This window comes from Lontra canadensis, unplaced genomic scaffold (genome assembly GCF_010015895.1).
Source record: "Lontra canadensis isolate GAN:19392208 unplaced genomic scaffold, GSC_riverotter_1.0 scaffold24, whole genome shotgun sequence".
Taxonomy (NCBI): Eukaryota; Metazoa; Chordata; class Mammalia; order Carnivora; family Mustelidae; genus Lontra; species Lontra canadensis.
Genome location: NW_022631018.1, coordinates 770,461 through 796,275, shown reverse-complemented (window position 1 = coordinate 796,275; position 25,815 = coordinate 770,461). Strand labels below are relative to the sequence as shown.

Below are 25,815 nucleotides of genomic sequence, written 5' to 3'. Positions count from 1 at the left end.
CGTTTAAAAAAAAATTTTTTTAAAGATTTATTTATTTATTTATTTGACAGAGATCACAAGTAGGCAGAGAGAGAGGAAGCAGGCTTCCTGCTGAGCAGAGAGCCCGATGTAGGGCTCGATCCCAGGATCCTGGGATCATGACCTGAGCGGAAGGCAGAGGCTTTAACCCACTGAGCCACCCAGGTGCCCCTCCTCTGCCTATTTTTTGATAGAATTTTTGTGCTATTGAGTTATATAAAATTTTTCCTTTTAAAGCTCAAGAGCTTAATAGGTAGATCTTTGAGAAATCTATCTTAAAGGATTATTTCTGAATCTATATGTAATGTACCACCTATATATTTGGATTTTGGTTGTCTTGCTAATTTAGGAAGTTTTTTTTTTATTATTAACATATAATGTATTATTTGTTTCAGGGGTACAGGTCTGTGATTCATCAGTTCAGAACACTCAGCATAGCACATACCCTCCCCAATGTCCATCACCCGGCTACCCCATCTCTCCCACCCCCCCTAGTTAGTTTAGGACGTTTTGACTATTTTCCTGGTTTTCACATTATTTGCCTAACCTATTTCCTCTGCTCTCCATATATTTAGAGATTAGTAGTCATTGATCTTTTTTCTATATCTCACTGTTGGTTCCCATTTTTATAAAATTTCACCAAATTGATTTGATTCACTTATTTATTTCTGATTTAACAGTGTTGAACTATTGTGTACTGTAGTCAAGTCTTCTCTACCTTAGCAGTTTTCTTTGGGTGATATGTGTGAGTAGGACTCTTGGTTAAAAGTAATAGAGACCAATTCTAGATTATGTAATCTATAGAAAATTTATATGGGGACATTGGCTGCTCAAGTACAGGAATGCAGCTAGGCTGGTCCAGAAACAGGAAGTGAAAGGCTGCTAGAAACTCAGGCAATATTTATTTGCTGACTTTTGTTTTAACTATTTACTCACTTGATTCTTCCCTCTTAGGCATTCAGTTCATATCACACTTTTCAATTCTTTAAAATTTCTTTGATCAAGAGGATGGTTTATAGTAAACTTTCATTTCTTAGTCTCATTTCTAAACTCCCTGGACAGTCACTGTGATGGGTGGTCAGTTCACCCATCATAGGATTTCTCAGTTTCCATAATATTGACACTTGGGGCTAGATTTTGTCGTTGTGGTAGCGGGGACTGTCACGTGCCTTGTAGGATGTTTAGCAGCATCTCTGGCTCCTAATAACTAAATGTCAGTACGCTCACCTTCTAATCGTGATGACCAAAAAATGTCTGTAGATACTGCCGGTGTCCTTCTGGGGGTAAAATTACCTCTGGTGGAAAACTTCTGACCTAGAATGTGTTGGGCTGCTGTGGACATACCATGTATGAGTAAGACTTTGCAGGAGAGTCATTGTGAGCTAGGTACTGCAAACATTCAATAAATATTTTTGGGTTTTTTGGTAGCAACTATAAATTTAGCACTTTTTAAGTATTTTTAGGTATCCCTTATAAGTGGCTCAGTCAATTAAGTGTCCAACTCTTGATGTCAGCTCCGGTCTTGCTTTCAGGGTTGTGAGTTCAAGGCATGTGTTGGGCTCCAAGCTGGGCATAGAGCTTACTTAAAAAAAAAAATTTTCCCCCCTAGGGAGCACCTGGTTGGCTCAGTCAGTAGAGCATGTGACTCTTGATCTCAGGGTCATGAGTTCGAGCCCCACCTTGGCTATAGAGATTTTTTTTCATATTAACATATAATGTATTATTTACCCCAGGTTACAGGTCCGTGAATCATCAGGCTTAACACATTTCACAGCGCTCACCATGGCACGTACCCTCCCCAGTGTCCATAATCCAGCCACCCTATCCCTACCCCGCCTCCCCAGCAACCCTGAGTTTGTTTTGTGAGATTAAGAATCTCTTACGGGGGCATCTGGGTGACTCAGTGGGTTAAAGCCTCTGCCTTCAGCTCAGGTCGTGATCCCAGGGTCCTGGGATCAAGCCCCACATTGAGCTCTCTACTCAGCGGGGAGCCTGCTTCCTCCTCTCTCTCTGTCTCTCTCTCTCTCTCTGCCTGCCTCTCTGCCTACTTGTGATTTCTGTCAGTCAAATAAATAAATAAAATCTAAAAAAAATATATATGTTATACTTAAGAGATTACTGATCTACCAAGAATGACTATGTTTGCTCTCTGATCTTGATGTGAACAGATTTTTTACACTTGGAATTCTTGAAGCATTTGGGTTCCCTAGTTGAGTGCTTTCCGTTGTAAACATCAGTCAGAGTTGCAGCCATTTTTAAGCATGCTGTTAACAGCAAGGATTCTGGTGTTAGACTGTGTGGGTTTAAAGCCTGGATTACGTTTGTGACTTTGGTATCTTGACAAAGGTATGACAAATTTAGAACCTTGGGAGACCTTGGAAATAGTATTTCTGGACAAGTTACTTATTTTCTCTGTTTCTTCATCTGTAAGATAGTCATGCTAATAGTACCTACTTTACAGTACAGTGAAAATGATTATGTATAAAATTCCCAGAGAGTGCATGGTGAATGATAAAAGTGCTCAAAAAATGATAAAAAAGCAACAAAGCGATAGAAAAAAAAGTGGTAGAAAAGCAACTTAACAAAAATGGCTAGTATTTTTATTGGTTAATGTACTTAAGTTTTATAAGTTCTAAATGATTTAAATAACAATTATGACCATGTTGAGGCCTTAATACAAGGTAGTATATTGTACTTAGACTTGTTTTGTGCCTCCGTTTAGTTACCAGATTTCAGTGCTTCTGGATATATAGGTAAGTAGTTTGTAGTTTTATTCTGTTTTGATACAATTATCAGCATTCTGATTAGTTATCTCTAGCACTTAGGTAAATCATAATTTTTCTTCTCTACAAGGGGCACTTGGAAGTCATCCTAAAGTACTTTCTCATTCATACAGGTAGAAGAGCTAGCTAGGGGCTCTAAGGTAAAAAGGAATGGCGAACCAGTGGTGCTAACTCCAGAAGGTGGTAGAAGGGAGAGTTGTATGTGGGTGCCCTGGGGATCATGACACTCCATAGATAGGAATCATTGTGCAGCTGGTCCTTATGGAAACTGGAGCCGGTAAGCAACTAGAAATTGAGACTGTGTGCTCCATCCTTCTCTTTCGGAGGCTGCAAGGTTTTGGCATCTTTTTTGCTGTGTACATCTGTTCAGTTTTCCTTTTCTTCCAGCTGGCTTTCTCGGTTTTAGCTTGTATATGGAGTGTAATCTCTGTGAGCTTCTCTTTATCATGAAAACTCTCAATATATTCTTTTGGCATTAATCCTTGCTGCTAAATGGCTCAGTCTTACTCTTTTAAAATTTAAATAATTTGTCTATTTATTGAATGGTCAGTATCTTTACATGGTTTAAAATTCATATGGTACAGAAATGTTCCTGCCACTTCCTTTCCCCTGGCCACTCAAATTTTGGCAATCCATTCACCAGGGTCTTGTGTATACTTCCAGAGATACAGTATATATGTATGTGTATGCCTGTATATCTCCCCAATCCTTTTTTTTTTTTTTTTAAGACCAGTGGAAACATGTATGTATGCATTGTTTTGCACCTTGGCTTTTTCAACTTAATTTATCTTGGGGATTCTTTCATGTTAGTAAATAAAGAACTTGCTTCTTTTTTTTTTAATGCACGCATAGCATTTCATTATAGGGATGAAAAGCCTTTTTTATTTTTTTTCAAACATGTTAGTGTAGCTATAGGATAAATGCCTTGAATTGAACTTGATGACAAGAAAGGATATGGATATTTCATAATAACCACTTATTGAATAAACTATTTTTTTTTTTTTTTAAAGATTTTATTTATTTATTTGGCAGAGTGTGAGAGAGAGAGCACCAGCAAGGGGAGCGACAGGCAGAGGGAGAAGCAGACTCCCGGCACAGCAGGGAACCTGATGTGGGGCTCAATTCTAGGACCTTTGGATCATAACCTGAGCTGAAGATAGACATTTAACTGAGCCACCCAGGCACCCCGAATAAACTATCTTTTAGTCACCTTTTTATATACTAAAATCTTGTGCACATTTAATTCTATTTTTGGATTTTCTGTTCTGATGATTTGCCTGTATAATTATGTGCCAGTACATGCTCTTTTAATTTTGGTATCCTTTTTTTTTTTTTTAGATTTTATTTGAGAGAGAGTGCATGTGTAAGCAGGGAGGGGCAAAAGGGGAAGGAAAAGGAGAAAGAATCTGAAGCAGACATGGAGCCCCATGTGGGACTCAATCTCATGACCCTGAGGTCCTGATCTGAGCCAAAACCAAGGGTTGGATGTTCAAATTGACTGAGCCACTCCGGTGCCTCCTAACTGTGGTACTTTCTATAATGTGTGGGATAGCATGGTGGTTAAGAATATGGACTTGTAGGGACGCCTGGGTGGCTCAGTTGGTTGGACGACTGCCTTCGGCTCAGGTCATGATCCCGGGGTCCCGGGATCGAGTCCCACATCGGGCTCCCAGCTCCATGGGGAGTCTGCTTCTCCTTCTGACCTTCTCCTCGCTCATGTTCTCTCTCACCGTCTCTTTCTCAAATAAATAAATAAAATCTTAAAAAAAAAAAAGAATATGGACTTGTAAAAAAAGAAAAATATGGACTTGTGCTAAACTGCTTTGCTTTAAAATCTTGTCTTTACCACTTCCTCAGCTGTGTGTCCTTTGCCAAGTTACTTAACATCCCTGTAGTTTTGTGTCCATATTTGTAAATTGGAGATGATGATAATACCTATTTGATTAGGTTGTTATAAGGTATAAATGAGTTCATGTATATAAAGTTCTTAGAATAGTGTTTGGCATATAGTTAGTATTATCATTTTAACAGTTTATTATTGCTGCTAACTAGTAGGGCTGGTTCTTCATTGGTCTTCGTTTTCAGAATATTCCTGGGTCTCCTTTCTTGCCTATTTTTTTACATTAATTTAAGAATCAGTTGGTCTGTCTGGTAAGGGTAGACTAGGTTATGGGTTGGTAACAATAGCCCCCCGCCGCCTCGATCTTAGTGGAATAACCCATCAAAAGTTTGTCACTCACAGTACATGTTCAGTGTGGATCATTACATGTATGTTGGTGGAAGGGCTTGGCGGGAGGTAAGAGAGGGGCTGTGCCCATCTTTTGTAACCAGACACCCAGGCTGGAAAGTTGGCAGATGCCATTGCATGGGGAAGAGGAATGAGGAATCAAATACTAGTGGAAACTTTAAAAGTTGGAAGAGACAGGGGCGCCTGGGTGGCTCAGTGGGTTAAGCCTCTGCCTTCAGCTCAGGTCATGATCTCAGGGTTCTGGGATCGAGTCCCACATCAGGCTCTCTGCTCCGCAGGGAGCCTGCTTCCTCTTCTCTCTCTCTGCCTGCCTCTCTGCCTACTTGTGATCTCTCTCTCTCTCTCTGTCAAATAAATAAAATCTTTAAAAAAAAAAAAACTTGGAAGAGACATATATCACTTTTTTTTTTTAAATGTAGGCTCCTCACCCAGTGTGGAACCCAGTGCAGGGTTTGAACTCATGATCCTGAGATCAAGAGCAGGTACTTATGACTGAGCCACCCAGGTGCCCCCATCACTACTACTTCTATTTCATTGGCCAGAGCAAATTGCGAGGCCTTAAATCATGTCACAGGGATGGGGAAGGTGCAGTTTTGCCTGTGCCTGGGAAGGCAGCTAGAATATTTAGTGGAGAGCAGTGATGATTACCCTAGTTTGCTTTACTGTTTGCTAAATATTGAGTAATTGTTTGTGTTATATACAACGCACTAACCCCCAAACTTAAAAAACCCTAATTTCTATCTAGTAACTATGCTGAGTTCAAACTCTAGAATCTCTGAGTGATGTTAGATTCAGAGGAGGTTTGTCTGGGTCCAGGTAGCTGTGAATGAAACAGGTCAGTTAGCTGGTTTGTTAACCACAACAACAACATTTTATTTGTATTTTCTTAGGCTCCTTGGTGGGTGGTGGGAGTGGAGATATAAAGGGAACTTCCATTTTTAACTGCATATATCTATATTATTTGAATTTCTTTTTCATAGTGAATATATGTTGTGTAAAGAGAAATGTTAACCTATCACATAGGATCGTCTGATGTCCTATTTGTACTAAATTAAGTAATGTATAATAAGTGGCACAACCTGAACTGGAATGTAATATAAGGCTCTGACCCACTGTGCCTTTTTTTTTTTTTTTTAAGATTTTATTTATTTATTTGAGAGAGAGAGCATGAAAAGGGAGAAGGTCAGAGGGAGAAGCAGACTCCCTGCGGAGCTGGGAGCCCGATGTGGGACTTGATCCCGGAACTCCGGGATCACGACCTGAGCTGAAGGCAGTGACTTAACCAACTGAGCCACCCAGGCGCCCCCACTGTACTTTCTAGTATACCAAAATGTCTCTTTTATTATTTTTTTATTTTTTAAAGATTTTATTTATTTATTTGACAGAGATCACAAGTAGGCAGACAGGCAGGCAGAGAGAGAGGAGGAAGCAGGCTCCCCGCCGAGCAGAGAGCCCGATGCGGGGCTCGATCCCAGGACCCTGGGATCATGACCTGAGCTGAAGGCAGAGGCATTAACCCAGGGACCCACCCAGGCGCCCCAAGATGCCTCTTTTAATGCATGGGCTTTTGTGTATAGCTTTCTAAAGACAATGTAGATGCTTTTGTTACTTGCAGTGAACATAGAAAACTGTTTACTTTGAAGATGATTTTTGGGAAAATAGTAGAAGTGAAGAATAATTTAAAGAAAGTTACCTTGAGGACCTCAGTGAGAGGGCAGTCTGTACTAACAGGGAGGGTGATGGTGCATATTTAACTGTTTTCTGGCTTGAAGAGCTTTCCTGGAGCATTTAGTTTTATATTTGACTGAGTTTTAAGGGGCAGTTTACAAAGCCAGCAGAATGACCAAGTGTAGTATGTTTGTGGTTTTTTTTTTTTTTTTTTTTAAAGATTTTTATTTATTTGACAGATCACAAGTAGGCAGAGAGGCAGGCAGAGAGAGAGAGGAGGAGGAGGCAGGCTCCCTGCTGAGCAGAGAGCCCGATGTGAGGCTCGATCCCAGGACCCTGGGATCATGACCTGAGCCGAAGGCAGAGGCTTTAACCACTGAGCCACCCAGGCGCCCCGTATGTTTGTGTTTTATATCGTTATTTATCCAAGTATAACATGTTTATTAAATACAAATCCCTTGTTGGGCACCTGGCTGCCTTAGTTGGTTAAGTCTTCAACTCTTGGTTTCTGCTCAGGTCATGGTCTTGTGGGATTGAGTCCCAGGTTGGGGTCTGCGCTCAGCTTGGAGTCTGCTTGAGATTCTTTACCTTTCCCTTTCCTTCTCCTTCCCCCCACCTGCACACATGCTCTCTTTCTCTCTCTCTCTCAAATAAACTCTTTTAAAAAGATTATAAATTCCTTGCTTCATCTTTTAAATTAGAAGAAAGGGGAAAGAGCTAATTTACTACTCTTTATTTCTTTAAATAGAAAGGAAAATAACTTTTTCTTTTTTTTTTTTTTTATTTGACAGAGATCACAGGTAGGCAGAGAGGTAGGCAGAGAGAGAGGAAGGGAAGCAGGCTCCCTGCTGAGCAGAGAGCCCGATGCGGGGCTCGATCCCAGGACCCTCCCTGGGATCATGACCTGAGCTGAAGGCAGAGGTTTAACCCACTGAGCCACCCAGGTGCCCCTTGTGTCAACTATCTTAAAAAAAATTAAGATCCTAAGGAAAATACATTCTACAATTTATTTTTAAAAGATTTTATTTAACAGAGGGAGACACAATGAGAGAGGGAACACAAGCAGTGAGAGAGAGAGAGGGAGAAGCAGGCAGGGAGCCTCATGTGGGGCTTCATCCCGGGACTCCAGGATCATGACATGAGCCGAAGACAGACACCCAGTGACTGAGCCACCCAGGCGCAGGAAAATACATTTCATAGTAATTTACTATATTTATTGAAAAGAATCTGTGTATAAGTGCACCCATTGTATATATTTTGCACCTTATATATATTTTGAACCTTATAAATCTTAAGGGAGGAACGGTTTTTTGGGGGTCCTCTTTTTTTTTTTTTTTTAAAGACTTTATTTGGCAGAGAAAGAGATAGCAAGAAAGGGAATGCAGGCAGGGAGAGTGGAAGAGGGAGAAGCAGGCTTCCCACCAAGCACCGAGCCCCCTGTGGGGCTCGATTCCAGGACCTGAGTCGAAGGCAGACGCTTAACCACTGAGGCACCCAGGCACCCCTTGAGTCCTCTTTTTAGGACTTCTGTATTTACTTCTCACACTGTTTAATATCCATACTTTTGCTTTGCAATTTTTATTGTTATTCCTGTTTCCTCAGTTAGATTAAGTTCCTTGGAGTTTTCTGTATTCTTCATTCTGCTGACTCATATTAAGTTAATTTAAGGACAGGATGTACATTAATGGAAGAGATTGTAGGGAAACAAGTAGAAGACATTTTGTCAGTTATTTCAGGGTATAGATCAATCACTAAATCACTTACAGTCCAGCATTGTTCAATTTGCTGATACAACCAAAAACTATGTACAAATTTGTACACATATATTTAAAATCCTTCCCTTTTTTAAATCTAGAGTAAAGTATTCCTATGATTATAATTTTTTATAATATGCTCCTTTGAACAGAACATACTTAGTTTGAGGAATTAACTCTTTTGAAAATAAAATGAGGATAGTAGGATTGTGTTTTCTTTTAAATGTCATGAGTTGTTTAATGTCTTTTAAGAGGAAAGTGGGGGTTTACTGTCTAGTTTTTAGGTGGTGATTTATAAAAGAATATCACTCCCACAATGTTAACAGGTAATTTGTAAATGTACATATTAACTGGTAATATGTAAAAATCTCCTGGGGCTGAGGCCTACTTAAAAAAAATTTTTTTTTCAAGGTTTTATTTATTCATTAGAGCGAGGGATCACAAGTAGGCAGAGAGGCAGGCAGAGAGAGAGGGGGAAGCAGTTTCCCTGCTGAGCAGAGAGCCCAACGCGGGGCTCGATCCCAGAACGCTGAGATCATGACCTGAGCTGAAGGCAGATGCTCAACCCACTGAGCCACCCAGGCGCCCCTGTCTTTAAAATTTAAAAGGATTTTTTTCCTCACAGGTATTCTCCTCAAGGATAGATACAGAAATTAATCATACCATGGCTTATAAAAGAGTTTAAAACTTGGGCATGAGTAGCTGATAAATTAGGAAAAAAAAAATACAAATCTCAGAAAAATGACAAGAAATGGGGAACCATTTGGTATAGAAAAAAGACTGCTAAAAACAAAGTGTGTGTGTGTGTGTGTGTGTGTGTGTGTTCGGGTTTTTTTTTTTTTTTTTTTTTTAAGATTTATTTGTCAGAGAGTATGCAGAAGCAGGGGGAGTGGCCGTCAGAGCAGGCAGAGGAAGAAGCAGGCTCCCCACCAGGCAGGGAGAACCTGATATGGGACTCGATTCCAGGAACCTGAGATCATGACCTGAGCCAAAGGCAGACGCTTAACCTACTGAGCCACCCAGGCATCCCACTAAATGTTATTTCTAAAGGCAACATCTCAGTTGTGCAGAAAAGAGTTAACATAGGGGACTTGAGACTACTGTCCTTAGAATGGTCTGCTTACAATAAGGCTGGCTCTTGGCTAATTTTGGGAACTTAGATTTTAAGAGAAATTCACAGTTCTGAACTGTGAAGAGTGGCTCACTGTGCCTAAACTGTACAGTGTGGTTTATGTGAAACACCTGCTTTCCATCTAGGAGTCTAGAATTTTGGTTCATGGTAGACAGAGGAAAAGCCAGGAAAAACCTTGCTGAATCTCTAATGAACTTACCCTGTAGACAATATTTTACATGTGTTATACTTAACATTTCTGGAGGAGTTAAATGTATCCGGTATGACTCTCATGGGAAAAGACTGTTGGAAACTTGTGTTTGATTTCTTCTATACCATCTGCCTTTTCTTTTTGCTGCTTTTGCTTTGTTTCCTTTTGCTTTAATAATGAGTATGACAATCTGCTCAGTCCTCTGAGTCTTCCTAGTGAATCATCAAAAGCTGGGGGTTGAATGGGACCCCCTTCCCTTGATACAACAGTAGATCAGATAACTTTGTTACTGGAGTCACTTTGCTCATATAAAGCCTCTGGACACAGAAGTCTCTAATGTAGGTAGATGACATTTTTGGGGGCTTAAGATGTGTCTGGATAGGGTAATAGAACAAATGATACTAAAAATAAGTTTGGGGTCTGTAAGAGAGGGAAAAAAGTTCTTAATTTGTGGCTGAGAAACTTTGTCTAAGGTTCTGTTTTTGTGAAACTGGATCTTGGTGTCAGGTTCTCTGCTAAGTTTCTGTAATTTATAGAACTGTGTTCTTCAAGGAGAACTGAAAATGACAAATGTGACTTTAGAAAGCACTATGATGTAGAAGTACAAGGTTTTGGAACTAGGCAGATTTTGGTTGGAAGTCTGATTTAACTGATTGAACTTACTTTATTTCATTATAAAGTGAGGATAATAGCTGCTGTATAGGGTGATTTGAGAAATAAGATAATGTATATAAAGCTGCCATTATGTCTTGCACAAAGTGACTAAAAAATTGTTAGTATTCTTTTTCTGCTCTTCCAAGATGTGGAGAGATTGAAGTTTAAGCAGGAGAAAGAGAAGCTGAAGTTTGTGTTTCTCTTTTAATTGGTTTAATGTGAGGTTGTGTAGCAAGGTTAGTGAGTAAAGAAGAGGAAGTTTTAGACATATAGAAGTTTAAAGTTTAGAATATTAAATTTTAGATTAATCTATCCATTTTAAATTTATTTCTGAAATTGCCCAGTGGAACTTTTCTTGGTTTATTTTAAGAGTTATGAATATATATATATATATATAAGAGCTATGAATATCTTAAGAACTAAGAATTTCGGGTGATGAGCACAGAGTGTTGTGTTGTATGGAACAGTAAAATTACTGTATTGTACACCTGAAACTAATATAACACTTTATGTTAACTAACTGGAATTAAAAACTTGAAAAAAAAACTAAGAATATCTTAAGTACAAAATAAAGAAGGGGCTGAGAAGTACAGAAACATTATGAATGTTTTCCATACCTTTATGGTGAGGTTGTCATGAATTAGTTGACAGCTGTGTGTTAGTGTGTGTGTGTGTGTGTGTGTGTGTTTTTAAATAATTTATTTATTTGTCAGAGAGATAGAGTATAGGCAGGCAGAGTGGCAGGTAGAAGCAGGCTCCCTGCAGAGCAAGGAGCCGGATGTGGGACTCGATCCCAGGACGCTGAGATGATGACCTGAGCCGAAGGCAGCCGCTTAACCGACTGAGCCACCCGGCATCCTTTTTTTTTTTTTTTTTTTTTTTTTTAAAGAAGTTAGTGTGTTTTAATAATAACTGACTAAACACACAAACCTCTCTTTTCTTACCATGAATTATTCCAGGTAATGGACAATTCAGATTAATTTATGGGCATATTACCTTATTAGAATTTTTAGAATCAGTGTTTATAAAGATAGTGACTTTTTTTTTTTGACAGAGAGAGAGAGATCACAAGTACGCAGAGAGGCAGGCAAAAGTGGGGGTTATTCGGGGGGGGGGGAAGCAGGCCCCCTGCTGAGCAGAGAGCGGGATGCTGGACTCAATCCCAGGAGCCTGAGACCATGACCTGAGCCGAAGGCAGAGGCTTAATCTACTGAGCCACCCATGCGCTCCAAAGATAGTGGCATTTTTTTTTTTTAAAGATTTTATTTATTTATTTGATAGAGCACAAGTAGGCAGAGAGGCAGGCAGAGAGAGGGGGGAAGCAGGCTTCCTGCTGAGCAGAGAGCCCGATGCGGGGCTCAATCCGAGGACCCTGAGATCATGACCTGAGCCGAAGGCAGAGGCTTAACCCACTGAGCCACTCAGGTGCCCCCGCCCCCCCCTTTTTTAAAAAAAGATTTTATTTATTTATTTGACAGAGATCACAAGTAGGCAGAGAGACAGGCAGAGAGAGGGAGGAAGCAGGCTCCCTGCTCAGCAGAGAGCCCGATGTGGGGCTTGATCCCAGGAGCCTGAGATCATGACCTGAGGTGAAGGCAGAGGCTTAACCCCGATAGTGGCATTTTAAAACAGAATTGTAGGGCTGCCTGGGTGGCTCAGTGGGTTAAGCCTCTGCCTTCGGCTCTGGTCATGATCCCAGGCTCCTGGGATCAAGCCCCGCATCGGGCTCTTTGCTCAGCAGGGAGCCTGCTCCCCTTCCTCTCTCTTTGCCTGCCTCTCTGCCTACTTGTGATCTCTGTCAAATAAATAAAATCTTTAAAAAACAGAAAAAAAAAACCCAACCCCAGAATTGTATAATTCTGGTACTGCATCTATATTTTTTTAAAATAACTTTTAGGGGTGCTTCACTGGCTCAGTTGGTGTAGCATGCAACTCTTGATCTTAGGGTTGTGAATTCAAGCCCCACATTGGTGGGCGTGGAGCTTACTTAAAAAAAAATTAAAAAATAACTTATTTTGAAAGTTTCAAGATTATAGAAGAGTTGCAAGAAAAACATTAAGAGCCCTCATTTACTCTTTGCCCAGATTCCCCAATTGTTAATACTTTGTCTCAGTTGTTTTTATCATATTTCCTCTCTCTCCTTTTCCTCTTTCTCTTCTCATTCCTTAATGAGGAGTGTATATAAAATCACCTCTAGAATATTAAAAAAAATGTTCCTACTGAACCAAACAGGTGTATTCTGAAGAAAAAACAACCTCCCTTGTGATTTGGATATGCACATCAGGTGAAGAAATACAGATGATCCCTGACTTATGATGACTTGACTTATGATTTTCAACTTCACCATGGTGCGAAAATGATACCATTCAGTAGAGACCATACTGCAAATTTTGAATTTGATATGCAGTATGATACTTTTTTGATGCTGGGCAGTGGCAGTGAGCCGAGCCACAGAGTTCTGTCAGTGATGTATCAGGAGGGTAAACAGTTGATGGTACCCTTAAAACCATTCTGTACCCATATAGCCTGTTCGTCGCTTTGAGTACATTCATTATTCCATAAATTGCATGAGCTGCTCAACACTTTATTATAAAATAGGCTTTGTGTTGGATGATTTTTCCTAAATGTAGGCTAATGTAAGTATTCTGAGGATGTTTAAGGTAGCCTAGGCTAAGCTGTGATGTTTGGTGGGTTAAGTGTATTAAGTGCATTTTCATCTTAAAGTATTTCCACTTATAATGGTTTTGTTGGGATGTAACCCCATCTTAAGTTGAGGAAGGTCTGTAGTTCATTACAACATGGGGATGAGAGTTTCTTTTCTGTTGGTCCACAGGAGGTCTCAGAGTCATGTAGGCTAAATTGCACAACTGTGAAGCTTGTCTGATGATATAGTGTTCATCTTTTTCAGTATGTTATTACCCTCTGGGTTCCATTATTGCTGTTGAGAATTTAGCTGTCAGTATAATTATCCTTCTTAGAGACAGTGTCATTTCTATGCTGTGGTTTTACAAATCTTTTTGTCCTTAATCTGCATTTTCACTGCTAAGTAACTAGGTATAGATATCTTACTGTTTATCCTACTAGTGGTTATTTGTACTTCCTAAAACTTCAATTCTGGAGAAGTCTCGGCAATTATATCTTCAAATATTGCCTCCTTCCCATTTTCTCTACTCTTTTCTTGAATCTTGTTTAGACCTATGTTGGACTTTTCGTTTTGTCCTCATGTTGCTTAACTGCTGTCCCATGTTTTCATTTGTTGTATCACTGCTGCATTTTGTGTATTTCTTCAGAGTGGCCTTTAGCTGGTCTGATCTGCTGTTTAATCTATCCATTTAACTTCTCATTTTAGTTAATATATTTTGCATTTCTGCAAGTTCTATTTGATTTTCCTTAAAATATCTGGCTTTTTAAGAAAATTGTGAAATACACATAAAATTTACAATTTTAATCATTTAAAAATATACATTTGAGGGCATTATTATATTCACATGGTATAACCATCACCACCATCCATCCCCAAAACTCTTTCCATCTTCCAAAACTGAAACTCTGTACCTTTTAAACAAAATAACTCCCTATTGCCCCTTCCTCTGGTCCTTGGCAACCACTATGAATTTGACTACACTAAGTACCATAAAGTGGAATTATACAATATTAGTCCCTTTGTGATTGGCTTATTTCATTTAACATGATGTCCTCAATGTTCATCCATGTTGTAGCATGTTCAGAATTTCCTTTTTATGGCTGAATGATATTTCATTGTATGTGTGTACCACATTTTATTTATTCATCTATCAATGGACCATTTGGGTTACTTCCACGTTTTGACTATTGTGAATAATGTTGCTGTGAACATAATGTATACAGATGTCTCTTTGAGCCCTGCTTTAATTTCTTCAGGTTATATATCCAGAGTGGAATTGTTGGATCGCATAGTAATTGTATTTTAATCTTTTGAGCAGCTGCCATACTGTTTTCTTGTCTTTTTCTTAAAGATTTTGTTTATTTATTTTCCAGAGAGAGAGCACAAGAGCCAGAGAAAGCATAAGAGTACAATGCAAGGTAGAGGGAGAAGCAGGCTGTCCACTGAGCAGAGAGCCTGATGTGGGACTTGATCCCATGATCCTGAGATCATGACCTGAACTGAAGGCAGAGGCTTAACTGACTGAGCCACCCATGTGCCCCCAAAAAGTGGTTTTTAACAACAGAATAAAACTCTAAGGAATAACCTTAAATGACAGAAGCACGTTTTATTTCTGACAGGTTTAATGGGGCCAGTACTAATAGTGTTTACATGATGGCTGGCATTGTTAAAAGGTGGTTTACAGAGGTGTTACTAAATTGTCCCAACAGCCCTGTAAGATAATAGATTCTCTAAATAACCCTGTAATAAAACAAGCAGACATTACTTAAATAAATCAGTAAAAGTTGAGGTACATAATGTTATGAGAAGCAGTAATAGAATTGTATCTAGTCAGGGAGGTTAGTGTTGATTTAGTTGAGGTTTGAAGGGTGGGTAGCCATTAATTAGGTCCATGGGTCGGAGTGGGGAAGAGTGTCTTAGATAGGGGGAACAGAATGTGTAAAGATGGTGTGGATGGAAGAAGGAGGATAGCATTGTTTTCAGTGCATTCAAGTATGATTGAAAGATTTTGTGTACTTTGTATTTAGTAGATTTTGCTTGCTTGCAAAAACATGAAATAGTCATTGTTTTGTTTTTATTTGTGTATAGGTTGTTGATGCCTTAAAATTTATTTTTTAGTCATTCTTCAAATTTCCACTTGTTTTCAGAAATTACATAGTATGTAAAAGAATCATTTTCAAACCCCTTTCATAGTTTCTCAGATTCATTTCTGGTGACCTCTGGCTCTTTGGGAAACACTCTACTCGATATTCGTAATTTCTTGTTGACTTGCAGATCACTGAGATGGTATGAGTAATTTCCAAAATAATTTCCTTTCTTTTAAGTTATTAGGAAATTATTATAGAAGATTGGAAAAATACATGCTTTGGGGATTAGTACTTTTAGTGAATTTGTTACTATCAGAGATTTAAAGTTCAATTTAATAAGCAAAAAAAACTTGTTCCTTACCAGTCCACTAGGGGATACTCCAGGACTTAGAAAGAAAATCCAGTTGCCACTATACAGAGTTTTAAAATTATCTCCTGTTTGGGGTGCCTGGGTGGCTCAGTCGTTAAGCATCTGCCTTCAGCTCAGGTCATGATCCTGGGGTCCTAGAGCCCCACGTCGGGCTCCCTGCTCAGTGGTAAGTCTGCTTCTCCCTCTCCCACCCACCCTGCTTGTGTTCCCTGTGTCTCTTTCTGTCAAATAAAGAAATTAAAAAACAAGTCTTTAAAATTACCTACTCTTTATAAAAATTACTACTTTCCTATTTGCTTATATGGGGAAAAAAAAAAAAGACTTTTCGGTCTGGTTTGGGCTATTAATTTAACCATAATAGTTACCTGTGGAAGAATTTGCAGGATTTTTCCAACTTTTTAAAGGTATAGTTGACAAATAGGAATTGTATACATTTGATTAGAACATCAAGTTGTGGGCGTCTGGGTGGCTCAGTCAGTTAAGTGTCTGCCTTCAGCTCAGGCAGTGATCCCTGGATCCTGGATGGATGCTCAGCAGGGAGTCTGCTTGTCTCTCTCACTCTTCCCCTCCCCCTGCTCATGTGCCCACACGCTCGCTCGCTCTCAAATAAATAAAATATCAAGTTGTATGTTTATATTTTGATGTATGTTGACAATACAACATGTTTTGATATACATATATATTGTGAAGTGAACACAAGCTAATCATTTGCTTTTTTTTATTTTTTGGTAAGACCTACTCTCAGCAAATTTCGGGTATATGACACATTTTATTAAGCATAGTCACCATACTAGACAACGGTTCTCCAGAATTTACTCATTTCGCATAACTGAAACTTTGTACCCTTTGACCAGCATGTCCTCATTCCCTTCCTCTCCCCAGAACAACCATCATTCTACTCTTTGTTTCTGAGTTTGACTATTTTAGAGTCCACATATAAATGAGATAATGGAATTTGCTGCATTTTTGAAGTGTGGAAACTCAGTGTGATTTGTTGGCCAGTTTTTCTGATGGTAGTCCCTTAAACTTAATTCTTTGAGCACTTCAGAAAAAACTGGTTATTTTTATTTCTTAGTACCGGAAAGTTTTCTCATTTATTTTCAAATTGTGCTTTTCCTTGGAAAGGCAAAAAAGGTGGTATTTGGTTTGAGTTAAAATTTTCTTCATTGTATGATATATGATCTTTTAATCTCTTAACTTAGAAATGAAATATGACCTTAGCTACACGTAACACAGGACCATTGGTGCTGCTATTAAAGGCATTCAACAGAATTTAGTATTATCTTGATTTTTCTCTGGTAATTTAAGTAGACACAGTGCAATTATTTAATACTCTCAAGAAAAATATAAAAAATTGAGTTCTTTTTTTTTTAAATAGCAAAGTTTACTGGCAATTCACAGACCTGTACCCCTGGGGCTAATAATTCATTATGTATTAATAAAAAAAATAAAAAAAAATAGCAAACTTTCAAGAAATTTAGTCTCAAAAAATTTAGTCTCTTGAATTAGGAAAAGGTTATCAGACTTAATGTTTCAGAAGTACTTCAGTTAACCAAAAGTTTATTGTTTTTTTCTAGATTCATTTAAAAAATTTTGTCTATTACAGGATTGTATGCATTTTCTGCATAGGATGTACATGACTTCTCTGTGCACACAAATATCTTTAGGTTAAGTGACTTTTCTGATTTAACTCTTCAATTTACCTGATTTCTACTATTTATAAACCCAACAAATGGGTGATATCATGTGCCATCATGACAGCATGATTTAGAAAATGGAAAGGCAGGCTGGGATAAGAACAAGTATATTTAGGGACACCTGGGTGGCTCAGTCAGTCAGGCATTTGTCTTTGGCTTGTGTCCTGATCCCAGAATCCTGGGATCAAGTCCCCCATCAGGCTTCTTGCTCAGCAGGGAGCCGGCTTCTCCCTGTACCTGCCACTTCCCTGCTTGTGCTCTCTCCCTCTCTCTCTGAAAAATAAATAAAATCTTAAAAAAAAAGAAAAGAAAAGAAAAAGTTTATTTAATCTTGCTCAGAAAATAAAGCAGTGAAGGAATTATTCAGTAAGTTTGTTTTGATTAGAGTTTGGGTGATACCTTTACAGGGTATTAAAGAAATAACAGTATTGGGTGGAAGCATTTTATTTGACATTCTGATTCCATATTTTTTTGTTTTATCTCTCTTTCCCTAGCAAAATGGGGAGAGAGCTAGAGAATGTGGGGATAATACGGCTCTTTGGTTGTGCTTCTGGATAGATGACTGGCATGACCTTGATGCTAGCTGTACATACCTGTGGTATAATGAGAGCCAGAATAGTCCTATGAGCCATTTTTCTTAATTAGTTCTGTAACTACTAAGTCTGATTAGTAATCTCCCTCTTGTATACAGTGACTGATCAATACATTGAACTATGACTGGTTCATGTTTTGTTATATTTTGGCTATAGAGGAAAGGCAGAATGTCCAGAGTACTACAGTTGCTCTTTTGTTTCTATATGTTTTTGTTTGCAGTAAAATGTATGTGTGTGTGTGTGTGTGTGTGTGTGTGTGTGTTTAAAGGAAACTAAAGACCATTTATGGTGCTTTTGTTTAGGTCCGAACTTTATTTATTTAAATTACGGTTGAACTTAGTTTTATATGACAGATTCCAGTTGATTGTTAAACTTTTTTCTCTAACTTCAGTTTAGGGAGTAATTAATGGTTCCTTCTTTCATATAACACTACGTAGACTGTTTCTTAATAATTTAAGGGGGAGAAGTTTTTTTTTTAGTAATAATAGTAGAGATTATTTAAATAATGGGGAAATAGGTGTATATAGTTTAAGTGATTAAATACAGAAAGATTATGCTTGTCATACTACCATGTAATACCTAATGTCTTAATATACAGGAGTTGGATAAGTATATAATATTATCTGAATTTGAAAATTAAGAAGTATAATAGTCTGTTACCGGATGGCTGGCAGAAATCAGTGTTTATTCTTTCCAAGTTGGTTTTATAATTCTCATCCTTTGTGGTAAAATACAAGTAGAAAGTACTTACTTGGAAGGCTGTTAGAATTAATATTGGTCCTTGAAGGAGTTTATCACTATCTTGCTGGGTTTCCTCTTTTGTAAGTAACCTTCTTCTTGTGTCCTTCCTATCCTGTTGAGAGGAACACTGTTTTCAAGAGAACTGGGAGGGACTTTCTGGTTAGCTAGTGGATTAGCTGTGATGATAAGGGGAGTGACAGCTGCTTCCACTTCTCCTTTTCCAACATTCTTCCCACCCAGTCCCATTAGCTAAGACTTTACCTTCCTGATACACTAGAGCCTGTCCTGGAATAGTCTTTGTTATTGCTCTCTTTAATGACAAAGTTTCTGATAATACCGTTGGCACACAGCCCTATAATTAGTAGAGGCATTATCATACTGTTTATCTTGTTTACTAGTGAAGTAGTGAATGTAGCTAACAAATTCCTAGTGACCAGGTGATTGCTAGTTAATATAAGACTAAAGGGAGCATTAAAGAAGGAGCATAAAACTTCTTGTGCTCTGAGAAATTCCTGAAGAATCATATTAAAACATCCCAGAACAACATAAAGAATGCCATATTATTATTATTTTTTATTATTTATTTGAGAGAGAGACAGCAGGGAGAGCATGAGCGAGGAGAAGGTCAGAGGGAGAAGCAGACTCCTTGTGGATCTGGGAGCCCGATGCGGGACTGGATCCCGGGACTCCAGGATCATGACCTGAGCTGAAGGCAGTCACTTAACCAACTGAGCCAGCCAGGCGCCCAAGAATGCCGTATTTTTGCAAGTAGTAGTCCATATCTTTTTTTTTTTTTTTTTCCTTAAAGGTTTTATATATTTGGCAGAGAGAGAAGGAACAAGAGAGGGAACACAAGTAGGGGGAGTGGGAGAGGGAGAAGCAGGCCTCCTGCCAAGCAGGGGCAGGCCTGGACCCAAGGACCCTGGGATCATAACATTAGCAGAAGGCAGATGCTTAATGACTGAGCCACCCAGGCACCCCAGTATTCCATATCTTGAAAATGCAGGATTGAACTGGAGTGTTTACATAAGTCAAGCAACAATATTACTATTAAATTTGAAATTTTATAAATATTAAGACGAATCACACATTGGTCCAGTTCAAGATTTAAGTTAACACATTAATACAGTTAATGAAGTTAGCACATTAATATAGTGTTAACACATTAAGACAGTTCAAGATTATGAGAGGTGTACATTTATTTTTAAAATTTTTTTAAAGATTTAATTTATTTGTCAGCATGCACACAAGCAGGGGGAGAGGCAGAGGCAGAGAGAGAAGCAGACTCCCCGCTGAGCAGGGAGCCGGATGTAGGGCTCCATCCCAGGACCCTGGGATCATGACCTGAGCCGAAGGCAGATGCTTACCCGACTGGGCCACCCAGGTGCCCCAGAGGTATATACATTTAATTGCCCTGCATCTCTCTGCCTTCAGCTACCTGGTCCTCTTCCTTAGAGGCAAGCAACATTCCTAGTTTAAATAACACTTTAAATATTATTTAAAGGACTTTTTTAGTATGCTTGAATAATAATGACAGCATGACTTCTTGAGTCAGGCATTTCAGATTTTCCTGTATTTAACCATTATTGAGCACCTACCACGCACTTTCTTGACACTGGGAGTATGTTAGTGAACAAATGAAACTCCCTGCCTTTGTGTAAGTGGTAGTGGGTGGAGACAGGCACTAAAATAACTGTCTAACAAATGAAACAAGGTAACAAATGAAAGAAGGTAAAAGTTGCATGTGGGATGAGGGAGACTGCTGAGGGCCAGTTTATAGAAGGCTTGCATACCATCCTAAGGAATTAGGACTTTATTCTGAGTAGGATGGGAATCTTGGGCCATGGGGGTTATATTTAAAAGTTTCAGTCTGACTGCTTTGTGGAGAATAAATTCTTGGGGACAGGGATGAAAGCAGAGAGACACATGAGTCTAAAATAGCCATCAAATATGTAGCACTGTACTAGATACAGTGGGTTTTATCAAATTTAGTTAGGTATCATTTCTCTCGGGGATGTGACTTTCTACCATTGAAGACAGGGTGTGAAATAAAAATGAATTCATAATAAGTGTTTATATTTTCAAATAGTAACTTTAGGAATTATAGTTAAAACTCTGTAGTGATTTAAATTTGATTAGATCCCCTATGTATCACTTGGATCTTGAAGAAATGTGGTAAGATTCCTAAAAGAATCTTCAGTACCTTTTATAGTTATAGCATGAAATAAATTTTTATTCCTTAGGCCTTCCAAAAAAGGCTGAGTGGTAGAGTTTTGAGAAATTAAATATTGGGTGCTATTTTTTCCTCTCTACTTTTACTAGGTAACATTTCAAATTTGAAACTGCTTTGGTTTCTCCAGCATGTATCAGTATGCTGAGAAGTATTTAAAAGTCAAAATTCTTAGACTTTAAGCAAGCAGGTTGCTAGTGATGAAAACAAATGGAATATAAAAATGTCAACATGTAAAATTTAAACTTCTGAATGATTGAATAATATGTCTGAATTTGTTAGCAAACCTGCTATGTCTGATAGTGTGGAAAGGAGTTGCATCATAGGAAATAAATCTGAAATTTGAGGATCTCAGAACTCTTAATATCTAACTGGGTCAACAGAGCCCCCCCCTTTGGGGGGGCATAGACATAGGGACACTTTGAATAAAAAAATGGGGCTGCCTGGTGGCTCACTTGACCCTTGATCTTGGCTCATGTTATGGCTCAGGGCATGATCATAGGGTCATGATCTCAGGGTCCTGGCATGGAGCCCCACCTCCTCACTAGGTGTGGAGCCTGCTTGGGATTCTCTCTTTCCTTCTTCCTGACCCTCTCCCATTCCCTTGCATGTGTTCAGGTGTACTGTGTCTTAAAAAGAAAAATGAAATCATGGATAAGGGAGGCATTAAAAACCAGGCATGGTAAAGGTATAGGAAGTAGATAAGCAAAATGGTCACTGTGAAGCATTGTAAATGTAATATAGTAGAAATGTAAATAGTGTTGGAAGGAGAAGAGGAATAGAAAATGAAAGTTAAAGGGAGAGCCTAGCATATTGAGAGTTTAGGAAAACTTAAATAAGGAATTGCTGGATCTAGTCAAGTTCAGTGAGAGAGTTAAAATGACTTAACGTATACACTCCAAAAGAACTCTGAGAATGAATACCAAAGCTGTCTTGTGCAACTTAGGCATACTACATAATTGTAGTTACATTCTAAAAGGGCAAATTATTTATTCTTGATTTCTGTTAATTTGATCGCTTCTCTAGAGTCCCTAAAATGCGAAAACAAAATATATCCCTCAGTTTGGTTCATGGAATCAAAAGATTTTTGAGCTGAAAATAACCTTAGAGTGATCTCTTCCCCTGCCCCTTATTTTTACAGGTTGGAGAAGTAGAAACACAGTGATAAATTTTCATATCCAGTTACGATGGAGGAAAGATTAGAACTCAGGTCTTCTGACTTCCAGTTCAGTGCTCTTCCACAGTGTTTTGCCTTATGTTTGTTTTTGAGGTACAGTTTTTTGACTATTTTAGTTGTATATTAACAAAGACAGGAATTTTGTTGTTGTTGTTAAATTGCTAAGAAGGTAACAGTCTTGTTACCAAAACAAGTAACAGTCTTGTTAGTGAAAGTCAACCTGTATTTTGTAGGAATACGTTATCTAAACTTTCAGTCTTAATTGCCAGCTTTATGACTGTTTATTGCTTCCTTATATATTTTGATTTGAATTAGTATTTTTCATAGTTAAATTTATTTAGAAGAGTTAAGTGTGCAAAGTATAAGTGGCAACTTATCTGTTAAAAGCTTCTAGAACCTTACCAATTTTATTTTTATTTTTTAAAGATTTTTTGTATTTGAGACAGCACAAGTGCACGTGGGTAAGGGGAAGGGCAGAGGGAAAAGCAGACTCCCCCGCTGATTAGGGAGCGCCATAATTGGCTTATTAGTCCCAGGATCCTGGGATCAGGATCCTGGGACTAATTTAAATTAAAAAAAAAAACCTTACTAATTTTAATATGAAGAACCAGTTTGGCTTTATAGGATATCTGATTTATGGAAAATTTTAGGGCATTTGTTGCTATTTTTTGAGGTACAAATAACTGAAAGTAGATCATTACGGTCTTGCTGGTAAAAATCTTTGGGACACTTGATTTTAACATACAGCTAAGGATGTTTTTAGTACCAGTTTAATTTAATAGTTTAAATTAAATAGAGAAAGTGTCTTTACAACTATTAAATTTTAAGTAACTTTATCCTTAAACTCTTTTTTTTTAAATTTAAGATTTTATTTATTTATTTGACAGAGAGAGATCACAAGTAGGCAGAGAGGCAGGCAGAGAGAGGAAGGGAAGCAGACTCCCTGCTGAGCAGAGACCCTGATGCAGGGCTCGATCCCAGGACCCTGGGATCATGACCCAAGCCGAAGGCAGAGGCTTTAACCCACTGAGCCACCCAGGCGCCACCCGCTTAAACTCTTTTTGACGTGATTATTTAGCAAGCCAAATTTTTACAGATTTGTAGAAACAAATTTTATTAACTCCCAATAAAATACTTAGTTTCCAAAGCTTTGAGGTAATGAGGCCCTTAAGAATAAAATTTTGATGGAGTAATTTTTTTGTAAAAGCATACTTAAGAGGACTGTAAATATATATCCTGTGTATCTTTTTTTTTTTTTTTTAAAGATTTTATTTATTTATTTGAAAGAGAGGCAGTGAGAGAGAGCATGAGCGAGGAGAAGGTCAGAGGGAGAAGCAGACTCCCCGAGGAGCTGGGAGCCCGATGCGGGACTGGATCCCGGGACTCCGAGATCATGACCTGAGCTGAAAGCAGTCGTCCAACCAACTGAGCCACCCAGGCGTCCCCCTGTGTATCTTTTTGTTTTGAAAGTTTTACCTCAATTCTGAATATAGTGTAGTTGTTAAACAAATACATTTTGGATGTGTATTAAATCACTGAGTATTAAATGTATATTAAATCACTAAGTCAGTTTTCCCATTTGTAAAATGGGAGTAATAACAGTGCTTATGTCACAGCATTGTAAAGGTTTAATGAGATAATGTGTGTTAAGAATGTAGACCTTTTCTTCTCCTAGAAAACACCAATCTGTGGATGATGCTGGTGCTGCAGAAGGGCCCAGAGACCCAGGGTGGGTGTGGGGGCTGCAGTGGGAGTCCGACATAGCGGCATCCAGGATGAGTCTTGGCTGTGGGTGGGGAGGGGCTAAGGCCTAGCCGAAGTCAAGGAGTGGTTCTGGGTCACCAGTCTGGGCCACCTGTTCAAGGACATGAAGATCAAGTCCCTGGAGATTTCTTCTCCCAGCCCGTCAGGGAGTCTGAGATCACTGACTCCTTGGGGCATCCCTCAAGGATGAGGTTTTGAAGATTATGCCTGTGCAGAAGCAGATGCCTGCTGCCCTGAGGACCAGGTTCTAGGCATTTGTTGCCATCGAAGAGTACAGTGGACACGTTGGTCTCGGGCTTAAGTGCTTCAGGGAGGTAGCCACTGCCATCCATGGGGCCATCATCCTGGCTAAACTCTCCATTGTCCCTGTGCTGTGAAACTATAAGGGGAACAAGATCAGCCAGCCCCACACTGTCCCTCACAAGGTGACCGGCCACTGTGGCTCTCCTTGTGCACCTCATCCCTGCCTCCAGAGGCACTGGCATTGTCTCAGCCCATGTGCCCAAGGAACTCCTGATGATGGCTAATACTGACAGCTCCTGCACCTTGGCCAGGGGCTGCACTGTCACTTTGGGCGAATTTGCCAAGGCCACTTTGGATGCCATTTCTAAGACCTACAGCTATCTCACATCCCCCCTACCCCCAGTCCCAACCTCTGAAAGAGACTATGTTCACCAAATCTCCCTATCGGGCATTCACCAACCAGCTTGTAAAGACCCACACTAGAGTGTGTAGAGGACTGGCCACCACTGTAGTTTTATATAAAAAAAATAAAGAGAATTAAAGCCTGGGAGGGGGAAGGAATGTAGCCTTTCTGAGTTCATATCCTAATTCTGCCACTTATTTAGTTGTATGATATTGTAAAAGTTAAGTAGCCCTTCTTAGCTTCCTTTGTTCAGTCCTCTTTAGTGTTCCCTGAAGGAAGCCCATGTTTGCAATGGAGTCATTTTTTTTTTTTCTTTCAGCCAGTTTCCTGCTCAGAGATGTGGAGATCCAGAGGCCTGTTTTCATTTTGCTTTGTGTTTCTTTTTAGTTCTACCTGGCATTGTTTCTGCTCACACGGTTTTTGTGATAGGAGTTACAGCATTTTCATAGGTATTTTGTATGCTCATGGAAGTGATGTGGTAGAGAGGGGAAAAAGGGAAGGAAAAAAGCTGATGATACAGAAGAGGAGGAGAATTGCTGGTGGTAGGGATTGGAGCTTGTACAGGAGGGAAGGGGTTAGACAGAGAAAAGATATAGTAGTTCATTTATCATAACAAGAAGGAAGGCAGAACATATGGGTGCAGTTAGATGCTGGTATGGTGGGTGGGTGCGATGATAATTCCTGGAAATCCTCTTCTGACTGCTTTAATTTTCTAAGCAAGTCATCAGCTGAGAGTGGGAAAGGGCATGGAAGAAGATACTAGAAGTTTGAGAAGAGGAGAGAGCATGTAAGTGTTTAGAGAAGTGGGAGAGTGCATGGGCTAGGGAAATAGATTATGATTACCAGGCAGAACTCTGGGCTCAGTTGAGGTTAAAGGTCATGAGTTAAAAGAGGCCATTCAGCTTGGTTGTGTGCTTTTTTGCTCCAGTACTCTCCTTGAGTAGTAGGAGAACAGAGAATTGAATTTAAGCAGGATTGCGGTTTTGCAAAGTGAGCATGTCCAGTGAGAGGAGTGGATGATCAGAATGATGCATCATGGAGTTTGAACCGGGTAAGGAGAGAAGAGGGGACTTCCAGCGGGGAGGGAGAGTGGAAAGATGGTTGGGTCAGTAGATTTGAGGTTCTGCTGGGATCAGATGATGGCAGGAGCTCCTGTACGAGAGGGAGTGAACTAATAGGATAGAAGATGTATTCAAAAGTGGTTGCATGAAACTGAAATTGCTGAGAAGGGTGCATTGCAGTGTGTGGATAAGGTAAGGTTACATTTAGTTCTTTGATCTTCAAGCAACTCTGTAATGTAACTAGTGTAAGCATCATTATTCATGTTTGATGAAAACCTGAAGCTCAGAGAGGTTGGACAGTTGCCCCAAGGTCACAAAGTTAGGACTCACAACTCTGTTACTCTGATTCTCAATATGC

General features: G+C 39.2%; 1 protein-coding gene and 1 pseudogene across 4 annotated transcripts in view; both read left to right on the top strand.

Moving 5' to 3' along the window:
* ABL2 (ABL proto-oncogene 2, non-receptor tyrosine kinase) overlaps nucleotides 1–25,815 on the top strand; it is a 106,606-nt gene that overhangs the window by 12,940 nt on the left and 67,851 nt on the right. The window lies entirely within an intron of this gene.
* On the top strand, nucleotides 19,440–25,392 carry LOC116870668 (annotated as a pseudogene).